General features: G+C 47.5%; 1 long non-coding RNA gene across 1 annotated transcript in view; it reads right to left on the reverse strand.

Moving 5' to 3' along the window:
* Positions 1 to 2,950: 2,950 nt before the first annotated feature.
* Positions 2,951 to 12,469, reverse strand: part of LOC112610037 — a 186,368-nt gene continuing 176,849 nt past the window's right edge. Inside the window, exon 3 of the long non-coding RNA XR_003116266.1 lies at positions 2,951 to 4,457. This is a non-coding gene — a long non-coding RNA (uncharacterized LOC112610037). The remainder of the gene's footprint in view (positions 4,458 to 12,469) is intronic.

Below are 12,469 nucleotides of genomic sequence, written 5' to 3' on the forward strand. Positions count from 1 at the left end.
CTATCTCTCTTGTCAACGTGACTAATATTTTCCCACATGGGTTTCCAGGGCCATTTGAAGAGGATCAAAGTTCTCCCGTGGATCAAGTTCCAATGCCATGGAAATCTCACAGGCAAGGCTGAACAAAATTGGGGGGTGGGGGCAGTGTCGGGGAGCTAATTTGAAATTGTTATGTTCATAATGAAATTAAGGCAAGATGAAATCCCTTTACATTGTACCTTGGACAATAACTAATGTCCTATTCTAAGATGAGGCATAAAACCCCAGCAAATCTTTAAGACATGGACTCCTAGAAGGCTGATAGCTTATCCATCAAATATGCCAACATTGTGGATGTCAGAACTATTAATAGAATAGGCTCCAGGGATCATGTGGCCCAAATCCCTCATTTTATATGGAAGAAATTAAGATGATGAGGGGTTTTCTGAGACAAAAACTTACGTCTCTGCCTCCCTGCACTGTATTTTGTTTGTTTGTTTGTTTGTTTTACCAGCATAAACATGGGGGAGCTGGCAAAATGCATTTAGCACAAAATCTCACTGAGAAATTGACATTCGTGGCCACTTGGCAGTACATGAAACACTCTTTAAAATTCAACTGCTTCCCCATCAGGCTGAGTATCACTCAGCCTCTCTCATAGTCCTTTCTCCCCTGGGCTGAACGATCCCTTGCCAGATTTGAAAGGGGATTCCTGCATGAGTCAGAGATAAATCTAGGGAAGAGTGATGCTTCAGACCACTTCAGCCTCCCGGGTTCTGTGACTGCATGTGGATAAGGAGATAAGAAAAGAGAGGGCCAGGCACATTGGCTCACATACTTCAGGAGGCCAAGGCAGGAGGATCCCTTGGTCTCAGGAGTTCAAGACGAGCCTGGGCAAGATGGTGTAGACCCTGTCTCTACAAAAAAAATAAAAATAAAAAAATGAGCTGGGCGTGATGGCATACAGCTGTGGTCACAGTTACTCAGAAGGCAGAGACAGGAGGATTTCTTGAGCCCAGGAGGTCGAGGCTGCAGTAAGCTGAGATCATGCCACTGCACTCCAGCCTGGGTGACAGAGTGAGCCAGAGAGAGAGACAGAGAGAGAGAGATTGAAAGAGATTGTTGCCTTTGACATAAGATCAGGACTTCTTTTGAAACCAAAGAGTGAAAGTGGAACATAAATGAAGGGATCATCTGAAATGCCTTCATCTTTTAAAAAAGAAAAATGGCACCCAAAGAGGTGGGTGAGCATCCCTCCAATGGTAGTGAAGGTTGTGAGTGAGAGTTGCTACAGGGGCAAACACCAAGGTGCGTGGTATGTCCATATGTTCATCCCTACCCTAGCATGTAATTCCCTCCCTGTGGTCTTGCCATGCCAGATGAATGAAATTATCTGAAGGCCCCTGTTCCAGCACTGTAAACACTCATGCCTGTCTTTCAGCAGAAAAGATGGAGGCCAGATGCTCCGACAAGCAGCAACAACTTCAGGATGCCACACAATCCTGAAAACCTGGCTTTTTCTAGTCCACAAAAGAACCTGTAATTTGCCTTCAGATTGTTCTTACTTGTTATGAAGACCAAAAAAGTTGGGCTGGTGCAACTCTCCCTTACCCACTCCCCCTGCCCCCGCCCCGACCACCACCTCCAAGTTCTGCTCTCTCATCCCAGATAAAGTCAGTGTCTAGAAAGCTAAGAATAAACTTGGAGGCCCCACTGCACACTGAATTGAACTCAAAGGTTATCTAGGAGACTTTAGAGAGAATGTACATACTTAGCCCCAGTTTACACACCCTTGATATTTTAAAGGATTCTAGAGTTCAAAGGAATTTCAGGAAGTCCTCGAGCCAACTCCTTCGCTTCCCAGACAACACCATCCCAAAGATTTTAGTTCTTGATCTCTGTCTAGCAAAGATGCAGATTTGGAATCTTGGCTCATTATTCTACAGAGAGCATGTGTATGCGTGTGTGTGTGTGTGTGTGTGCGCTTGCACACACATTACAGGCTCTCTTCCTCAGTTCCCCGTGACTGTGTTAGTTTTGTTTCTTAATGAACTGTTTCTCATGAGAAAGTTAGTTTCTCCTTTGTAAGTAAGGTTGTATTGGAGAGGAATCCCTGATACTTTGAAGGCCTGCCATGCCCACCATCTACAACACTCAGAAGGACATGGTCTCAGTTGGTTCTTCATACAACCCTACCATCCTGGAAACAACTGATTTGGTCAGCATTGGTGCCTGATCCAATAGCATCCACCTGTGGCTGCCTGAGGGCCAATGAAGTAACCAGATACAAGAGCTCTGAATGCAGATTGGCTAAACCAGTCAACAGCATCAGTCAGTTAATAGTAAGTAACAAAGTAGAGGCAGAGTCGTTGAGTCACCCAGGAGGGTGACCAGTTGTCCCAGTTTGCCCAGGACTGTCCCAGGTTTAGCACTGAATGTCCTTCATCCCAAGAAACCCTTTAGTCCCGGGCAAACTGGGACCATTGGTTACCCTCAGCTCATCACCACAGCAGAATTCTAGAGTCAGGGACAGCAAAACCTGCTGCTGAACAGAGGATCAAGATGACCATGATGGGATTGCTCATTATCCTTGGAAACCAACTAGTGCTTCTGCGTCTGCTGAATGACCTTGGACTTTTTGAAAAGGCTTAGCTAGGCAGTGGTTGGGACTGTTTCCTGTCTACCTTACTATCACTGTGACTTTTGAATAAACCAGCATTTATGAAAGTAATGTAAGTGGATCTCTGTTCTTTGACACTTGTAGGAATCCAAGGAATACAATGCCTGTAACTGTGTGTCAAGCAAGGAAGGAAAAGGTGAAAGCCCATCAACAATCTGTAAATTTCAATAGCTCTAAACATTGTCAAGAGGTTCTCCTCAATCATTTTGTGATGACTCTGAGATGTCCACAAAGACTCCATTGTTCCACTTAGAAGACACCAGATTCACTAAATGTTCATACAAGCACATCAACTGCAACATACAAAAGCTTTAATTCTTTTTGTAAAAAGCAAGCCATCTATTTGCCTTGGAAATAACAATAAAGTACAAGTAGCTTTGACTCTGCATTTGGACAAGGGTGAACCATGATAGATATTTAGGAAGGGTTTTAAATCATGTGTATGGTGGCCACAGAGTAAAAAAGAACAGAGAAGACTCAAGCTATTGTCAGGTGTGTATGTGTCATCAGCACACACTGGGGGAGGAGGGTCCTCACTAAGTGCCACCATCCCTGGTAGCTGTTAGTCTGTCACGAAGCACCATGATCTGGCATGGACCCCCAACTGCCACTTGCGAGAAGGTCTTCACAGCAGACTGTGCATCTGTGTCACAAAACACGGCTGCAGTGAACAACAGTGTTCATTTTTTGCCCTTCCAAATGTATACTTATGTGTGATCCAAGCAAAGAAAGTTGAGGATGGAGAACACCAGCCTTCACCATCAGTTCCCCTGCTGAAGCCTTCTCCAACAGCCCTAAGGTCCGAGAGCCTGATGAACTTCTGCACTGATCCGTGTATCATTCTGGAACTTGATGGCTGAGGAATACAATGAGATCCCAAACAAATGAGAAGAGTTACTATTCCAAGGCTGCTTGCAACGCACAAACACTGGCCTCTTTAGACGGAGCAGGAACAAAAATTCAGATCCTATTTGACCTAAGTGTGGTTAACTATTCACTCTGTATCCGGCTGGAAGATAATGGAGCAAACAAGAATTGCTGAGTACAAAGGCACAGCAGACATGGGAGGCGGGGGGCAAGAAAGGGTGTGGTAGAAAGCCCTTTGGTTGCCTGAGACAGGGAGGGGGAAGAGTCTCATGAGCAGCAGCAGCAGAGGAAACATTTTCCACAAGGAAGAAGGACAAGGTCTGGCATAATGGGTCTTCTCCAACTGTAGGTCACCTCCAGCGATGCATCCCTCTGCTCCTTCAGGTCAACACAGACTATTTCTCATTGTGAAGGTCTTTGCTTTCTACCCAAATGGCTCCTCAAATCCAGAGGTTTCTTTATTCTCCAAAATAAGATTATTAGAGGTATTATTTTGAGACAGGGTCTCTCGCTCTGTTGCCCAGGCTGGAGTACAGTGGGGTAATCACAGTTCATTGCAGCCTCAACGTCCCAGGCTCCAGCCATCCTCTTGCCTCAGCCTCCTGGGTAGCTGGGACTACAGGCACATGCCACCATGCCCTGCTAATTTTTTATTTTATTATTACTATTCTTTAGAGATGGGGTCTCCTTATGTTGCCCAGGCTGGTCTTGAACTCCCAGGCTCAAGCGATCCTCCCACCTCGGTTTCCCAAAGTGTTGGGATTATAGGCATGAGGCACCATGCCCAGCCAAGAATTTCTGATCAAATTTGGAGCTCTTGCCTCTCAAGAGGTGGTTCAGCCTTGGCCAGGTCCTTCCAGGGGGTCCAGGTGGCATACGGGGATTCCACTAAGCTTCCTGGTGGGAACGTGGATCAGTCCTCCTTCCCATCCTGTGGATCAAAAAACAGCATGAGAGATATATTCTAGCTTCTGCCTTTTCAGGGGCTAACATCACATTACTGTCTTTGGTTCATAATGTTTCAGCTGTTGAACAGAACACATACTTCAAAAAGCAGTATTTTAGTTGAGTGGGGTGGGGGGGGGGAAGCCTATTTATACCTCTCAAGGAACGATCCATCCCCCAAATCATCACCAGGAACCCTCCTACACAAATCCCACCACGACATCCAGAGCTGATTTTTTAAAATGCCACTGAGCACAGCCAGTCCTGAGGAAGTGGAAAATTCTGTTTTTCAGCCAGTCACCATTATTTCTGTGATTTACAGAGCAGGGAGCATGGGGGTGGTAGATCACCTACTTCATAGTGGAAAGCCAAGGCACAGAGGGTGCCGGTGTTCTTGCTACAGAACAGCAGGGCTCTGGTTCCTAATCCTCATGTTTAGGATTTACTAGGAACTTCTCTCTGCTTCTGAAACACCCTTAACAATAAATTAGGAACTTACCCAGAGTGGATAGCTCAGAGGAAATGGGAAGACACCATTAAATATATTTCTTCTTCCCTAATTCTGATAGCAAATAAATTAAGATGGACTTGGACTCATGACACTTTCCTTGATGTTCACCCCCCAGCATTACCTTCCATTACTGAGTAACAAATATATTGAATAGGACCAAATGCCCTCAGGAGACTGCCCTATTTTAAAACTGATGAGTCTCAGTAGTGCAAGTGAGGGGCCTTGTATTAGTCTGTTTTCACACCACTATAAAGAAATACCTAAGACTGGGTAATTTGCAAAGGAGAGAGGTTTAATTGACTCTCGGTTCCACGTGTCTGGGGAGGCCTCAGGAAACTTACAATGGTGGCAGAAGGCAAAGAGGAAGCAAGGACCTTCCTCACATGGTGGCAGGAGAGAGACGAGCAAGCAGGGGAAATGCCAGACACTTATAAAACCATCAGATGTCATAAGAACTCACTCACTATCATGAGAACAGCATGGGGGAACCAGACCCCATGATCCAATCACTTCCCGCCAGATTCCTCCCTCCACACCTGGGGATTATGGGGATTACAATTCAAGATGAGATTTGGGTGGGGACACAAAGCCAAGCCACGTCAGGCCTATTCACAGATATAGATAACACAGGCCTTACGAAAGAGACTGCCCTCTGGGTCTCTGATTCTAGCAATCACTATCAATCCACAAGGAATACCTGGGCAACCACAAATCCATGCATTCACAAGTACCATATTGGATTAGATGCTGTGGATACAGGAATCAACCAGACAGGCAAACCCCACCCTCACAGGTCATAATGGAGACATAACATGGATCGAAGGTTTCCTTAGGCAAGCGTGGGGCCAGAGGACAGCAAGGCCTTGAGGGAAATGCACTACGGATTCTGGGGGCATTCGGAAACCAACAGGCCCCCTTCTGTCCCTCAGAAGACCTGGGGGCCCTGCTTAACCTGGTGCAAAGGAACTCTCCTTCACAAAGGCTCTAGCTGAGGCCCTGGTGGAGATGTGTGCAATGGCCAGGAAACCCAGAGAGAAGGGCACTAGTGACCAGAGATGAGACAATGACACTGTGGTGTTACACACACACACACACACACACACACACACACATAGGTTCTCATCCAAAGTTGCTAGCTCATAACTCCCATAGCCCTCGTTACAGTCTTTTGCTATAATGTTGGGCCTCAGGAAACAGAATCCCACTCCTGCGCTCCTTACACCTGCTCCAAGACAGAACTCTAATCTTCCCCACCTTTCTGACTATGGGGCTTGAGGCCCTCCCCAGAAAGGGACTTGCCCTACACCTTGGGGAAGGAATGCTGATGTCATGAAGCTTCCATGAAACCTCAAGAGGTGAGGGTTCTTCAGGGAGCGTCCAGACAGCTGGGCACATGGAAGTTCCTGGAGGGTGAAGCACCCAGGGAGGACAGGGAAGCCCCACACCCCTTCCCCCACACCTCATCTTATGCATCTCTTCACCTGTATCCTTTGTAACAGCTTTTAGAATAAACCACTAAATGGGTTTCCCTGAGTTCTGTGAGCTGCTCCAGCAAATTAATTGAACCCAGAGAGGGGAGTCATGGGAACCCCAACTTGAAGCTGGTCGGTGAGAAGTTCCAGAGGCCCGGACTGGCAACTGGCGTCTGGGGAGGAGGGGGCAGTCTTGGGTACTGAGTCCTCAACTCATGGGATCTGATGCTATGTCCAGGCAGATGGTATCAGAGTTGAATTGGTGTCGGGGAAACACCTGCACACATTCAGTCACCGACGTCTTCCGTGTTGATTGTTGCAGTGTGAGAGCAGAGGAAAAGCATGGTTGGAAAGAGTTTTCCCTGCACAGTCATGATGAGAGCCCGGGAGGGACTGACGAGAAGAAAATGGTCCAAGACATTTCTCTGCGGATGAACTGGGACAGGAGAGTCTGCATTTTAGAGTCGATTAAAAAATAAAAGGATGAAAATCCAAAAAGGCAACCAATGGGCAGACACAGAAGTGCTTGTTCGCTCTGGGCAGCTCTCTGATTGGTGGCCAAGAAGGAAGCCAGGAGCCTTCGCCACAGGTGTCGCCAGGGTCCTCTGAACACACCCTTTCATGTGGACCTGAAAACACCCCGCACAAACCCAAAGATCTGCCGACCTTCCTCTGGTTTCATTCCTCCACCTGGGCAGTGGCCCTCTGAGCTATCTCAGAGACAGCCCTTTTCCCCTGGGAGACGCATGCAGCTCGCAAATTAATTGGCAACAGTCGGGTGAATCACACAGGGACTTCCTTCTTGTTGCCGGGCAACTGCATGCACTTGGCAGTGGGACATTAAACACAGAGGGGAATGCTGTGAGGCATTTGCAAAATAAAATAAAAAGCAAAACATACAACACCCCAGCCTCTCGTCCCAGCAGGGCTGGCCCAGCCAAGGGGTGTTTGGGGGCGATGAGGGAATCCACACAGGGGAGGAAAACGAGGTTAGGCCATAAGCAGATCCTAACTCTCCCTCCTCCTCACAAATCTAACGCTTCTAGATATGGCATTTGTATTCCACTAAAGACACACCTCTGTTAGCCTAGAGAAAGACCATAGGAGGCACGGGAATTAGAAGGCATCTAGAGATCTGATCCCCTAGAATTACAGGGAAGCTTTGCAAAGCTCGCTACGGAACTACCATAACTACTGATTATGCTTCTCCATCATACATCACTCTACAGGTTAAGTCACCTGGCTGAGGTGACACAGGCCCCTCCAGGGCAGGATCCTTCCCTCCACTCCCCTCCACCCCCAGGTCGTTTCCACTTGAATGTTTTCATGTCTGTTGCTGTGGCCACTGGGAGCTGATTAGACAAACCCTTGCAACACTTTGCCTTGCCCTGTAGACCATGTTTCTGGCCTCTTTAAAAAAAAAAAAACCCGGACAGAAGTGAAATCTATGTACATTCTGTGTTTGGAAAAAAAAAAAAAGATGGGGACAAGAAATGGAAGAACAGTAGCAAGAGGGCTCCTGTGAGGGGCTGAATAGTAGCCCCCAAAGATGTCCACATCCTGATCCCTGCAAGCGGTGAATCCTGCCTTGTACAGCAAAAGGACCTATGCAGATGTGAGTAAGGATCTTGAGAAGTTGGCCTGGACTATCCAGGTAGGCCCTAACTGTGATCCCAAGGGTCTTTATAAGAGGGAGGCAGAGGGAGATCTGGTCCCGGAGAGGTAGTAGGCAGTGTGATAATGGAAGCAAGAGGTTGGAAGGATTCAAGGAAGGGGACAAAGAAAACAGATTCTCCCCTAGAACTTCCAGAAGGAAGCCCCACAGATGCCTGGAATTTTGCTCAGTGAAGCCGGTCTCCAGAACTGTAAAAGAATGAATTTGTGTTGTTTAAAGCCACTATCCTTCCCCAGGGCAGGACTAATCTTCCCCACCTTTCTGACTATAGGTCTTGAGACCCTCCCCAGAGAGGGACCCGCCCTATACCCTGGGGGAAGGAATGCTGACGTTATGAAGCTTCCATAAAACCCCAAGAGGACAGGGTTCTCTGGGAAGCTTCCAGATAGCCGAGTACCTGGAGGTTCCTAGAGGGTAGAATATCCAGGAAGGGCACGGAAGTTCCACATCCCTTCCTCCACACCTCACCCCATGCATCTCTTCACCTGTAGCCTTCATAACAGCCTTTAAAATAAACCACTAAACGTGTTTCCCTGAGTTCTGTGAGCTGGAGAACCATCTTCTTCCTTGTCAGTCCCTCTGGGCCCTCATCGTGACTGTGCACGGAAAACTCTCTCCAACCGTGCTCTTCCTCTGCTCTCACCCCACGACAATCAACACGGAAGATGCTGGTGACCAAATGTGTGGGAATTTCTCCCCCCAACATGGAGCTGTGGACACCTGCTGGGTGTCCTCCAATTCAATTCTGACCACCGAGTTTGTGGTCATTTATCACACCAGCAATAAGAAACTAATCTTGTCAATACAGTGTCTGTATTTTCCCAGAGTTCTTTTGAAGAGAGTATCACAGGAGGGATATGGGTAACAGTGAAGGGGAGCTGGGCAAAAGGGGTGGGATCCGGAATTTAGCTTAGAAAGGTCGAACCAACACCCTGCAGCCTCAGCAAGAAAAGAGCAGGTCTGTGAGAGCATCGGCAAGAAGTGGCACTGGCTTTGAAGTGGGATGTTAAATTAAACCATTTGCTGACTGTAACTTGGGCAGGTGGCTTCATCTCTGAAAGCCTCAGTTTCATCATTGCAAAATAGAGATATTATCATCCACCTTGCAAAGCTCTTAGGATTAAATGAGATAATACGTGAAAAGCAGCTGGCCCATGGTAAACGCCAAATACACCACAACCCTTAGGAAAGAGTAGGTGTGCACAGATGAGCATAATCTGTGAGTTGCCCACTGCCATATCTATTCTACCCTTTCCTCTTAGTAACAGAACTCTAATTTGGAGTTCACATGTTGCAGCCCACAGTAAAAAAAAAGACTACATTTCCCAGCCTTCCTTGCAGTTAGATATGATCACATGACTAAGATCTGGCCAAGGAGACTTAAGCAGAAGCGTTGCAGGACTTCTGGGGAGGCTGCTTCAAAAGGTGCTGGAAGGAGCCCAGTTTTTACTTGCCTGCCTTTACTATCTTCTGCTTGCAATGAGGACATGATGGCTGGTGCTCCAGCAATCATCTTGGACTCTGAGGGACATGGAAAATGGAAGGCATGCAGTCAGATGGTCTAACAAAAAGATGGGAGTCCGGATGTCTGACCATTCCACAGCTATCACACTAGCCTTCAGTGGCCTCCCTCTGGATTTCTATGTGAGAGAGAAATGCTCTTCTGTCTTAGTTTAGTCATTGTTGTGTTGTCTTGGATTTTTTCTTCTTTTTTTTTTTTTTAGACAGAGTCTCGCCCAGGCTGGAGTGCAGTAGCACGATCTCAGCTCACTATAACCTCTGCCTCCCAGGTTCAAGTGATTCTTCTGCCTCAGCCTCCTGAGTATCTGGAATTACAGGTGTGTAAAACCATGCCCAGCTAATTTTTTGAATTCTTAGTAGACATGGGGTTTCACCATATTGGCCAGGCTGGTCTCGAACTCCTGGCCTCAAGTGATCCACCTGCCTCGGCCTCCCAAGGTGCTAGGATTACAGGCATGAACCACCGTGCTCAGTCCGTTGTCTTGGATTTTTAGTAATCATCATGGGTACAACATATCACAGATCTAGGCAAGTAGGATTCAGGAGTCACTCAGAGACAACGGTTCTCAAACTGTAACCCTGATCAACAAGCTTGACATCACCTGGGAACTTGTTAGGAATGCAAATTCCTGAGCTCCACTCCAGATTTACTGAATAAAACACTCTGAGAGTGCAGCCCAGCAATTTGCTTTAATAAGCTCTCCAGGTGATTCTGATGCAAGCTCAAGTGTGAGAACGACTAGTCTAGAGGAAGATTTCTCAACTAGGCATGCTTGGTTGTGGGAGACTGTCCCGTGCATTGTGCGATATTCAGTGCCATCCCCAGCCTCTACTCGCTAGATGCCAGAGCCACCCCCCCACCAACCCAATCCTAGGCGTGATCATCAAAAATGTCTCAGACATTGGGGTATGCCTGGGATAGGGAGAGCGGGGAGCAAAATTGTCCTCGGTGTAGAAACACTGTCCCAGAGGAGTGATTCTTTCTTAATCTTGGCTACGCTATAGAATCACCTAGGAAGCTCTTCAAAATTCCACTGTCTCAGCCTCATCCCAACCCAGTTAAGGCAGAATCTATGAGGGCAGGACGGAGACAGCAGTGAAAACTCCCTAGCTGAGTGCAATGATGAGCCAACGTTAAGAATTGCTCATTGCAGAGGGGCAGCCAGTCAGAAGAGGAACTGTGTGCTCCGAGCTGGTGAAGGTGCTGAACCCTGATTGTGAGCAGGACATAAGAGGTTCCAACGCAAAAACTGTAATAAGAGTGGCTGGGGTAGACTTGGGAACCAATGTTGTACCTGCCAGATGGGTGACCAGACGGGGTGGAATTCCTAGCAGCTGTGTCACCTCATTTCCCATAAGAACAGGGTGGACACCTTTCAGTCTCTCACATAAATAACCACACAAAGCCTCAGTTTCCTCCCCTAATAAACAGCACACAATAAGCCAGCTCCCACAAGGTGCTAAGCATTAGCTCATCCCACGAAAAGAACTGTCTTAATAAAGGCAGCCATGTGACCGTGGGCCTCTTTCAAGATAAACTCCATGGGCACAAGGATACTCTCTGAGCAAGCACAGATTTCACATATATTTAATGGAGCCCTGACAATAAGCTTGGCAATGGGGCCATAATGGAGGTGGAGTGGAGAAGGAAGAATGAAATGAGAAACCAGCGACCAAGAATGAGGGAGGGATGAATAAGCAGATGCCCTCTCCTTAAAAAGAAAGATTAAGTCCCATATAAATTCTTTCTCCTGCCGGGACTGACTTTTTTCTTCATGATTTCATTCCCAGCCTGCTCTGCTAAAACGCTGAGCCGAGCTTTTCCTTGTTTCCCTTGGCCTAAATCATTAAGTCCAGGATGTCAGTAGGGGGAGGCAAGGGGGTGTGGAGAAGAGGAGAAGAAAAGGAAGAAGCTAACTGACTCTCACTCTCTCAGGTGTACCGAGTCACTGCAGGACCAGGATCAACGGCTTCCCTGCACTCTGCATTTTCAGCCCCACCTGGCTAGCCCAGATGGAAAGATAAAGGAACAGGTACCAGTCTATAAAGCATACAGAAAAAGCCAACTCCCAGTGCATCTCCCAGAGGCCTTAGGGCCAGCATGTCCATTCTTTCCCAAGGGATTTGCCTTCTATTCTTTCAGTCCTTTTACTGCAGCTGATTGGGACAAGGAAGAAATCCAATTGCTCCATACCAGCAAGACCAGAAGGACAAGGAACCCAGGATTCTGTTCCAGGTTCCTTTTCTGTGCCTAAGGATTTCCAACAGGTCACTGCAACAAGTGAGTCTGAAGAATATAGGGCCTTGTTGCTTCCAGTGTTCCCACCTTCCTTTTTCTTTCTTTTTTTGAGATGTCATTTCGCTCTTGGCACCCAGGCTCACTGCAACCTCCGCCTCCCAAGTTCAAGCGATTCTCCTGCCTCAGCCTCCCGAGTAGCTGGGATTACAGGCACATGCCACCATGCCCGGCTAATTTTTATATTTTTAGTAGAGACGGGGTTCCACCATGTTGGCCAGGCTGGTCTCGAACTCCTGACCTCGTGATCCACCCGCCTCGGCCTCCCAAAGTGTTGGGATTACAGGTGTGAGCCATTGCACCCAGCCCACCTTCCTTTCCTTACCCTCACCACCCCCTCCTCACAAAGTCAAAGAGATCTCCCCCTTGACTCAAGTCCCTGGGTTCCCTCCGGCCAGTAAACCTCGTGTGCAAATGTCCTGACTCTTGCAAACGTGTTAAAAAACAAACCTTAAAAAGCTTCCAGATGTTCTGTTTGTATTGTGGTGCTTCTCTGCTCTGGTCTCCAGAGGCCAATACGCAG

This window comes from Theropithecus gelada, chromosome 16 (genome assembly GCF_003255815.1).
Source record: "Theropithecus gelada isolate Dixy chromosome 16, Tgel_1.0, whole genome shotgun sequence".
NCBI lineage: Eukaryota > Metazoa > Chordata > Mammalia > Primates > Cercopithecidae > Theropithecus > Theropithecus gelada.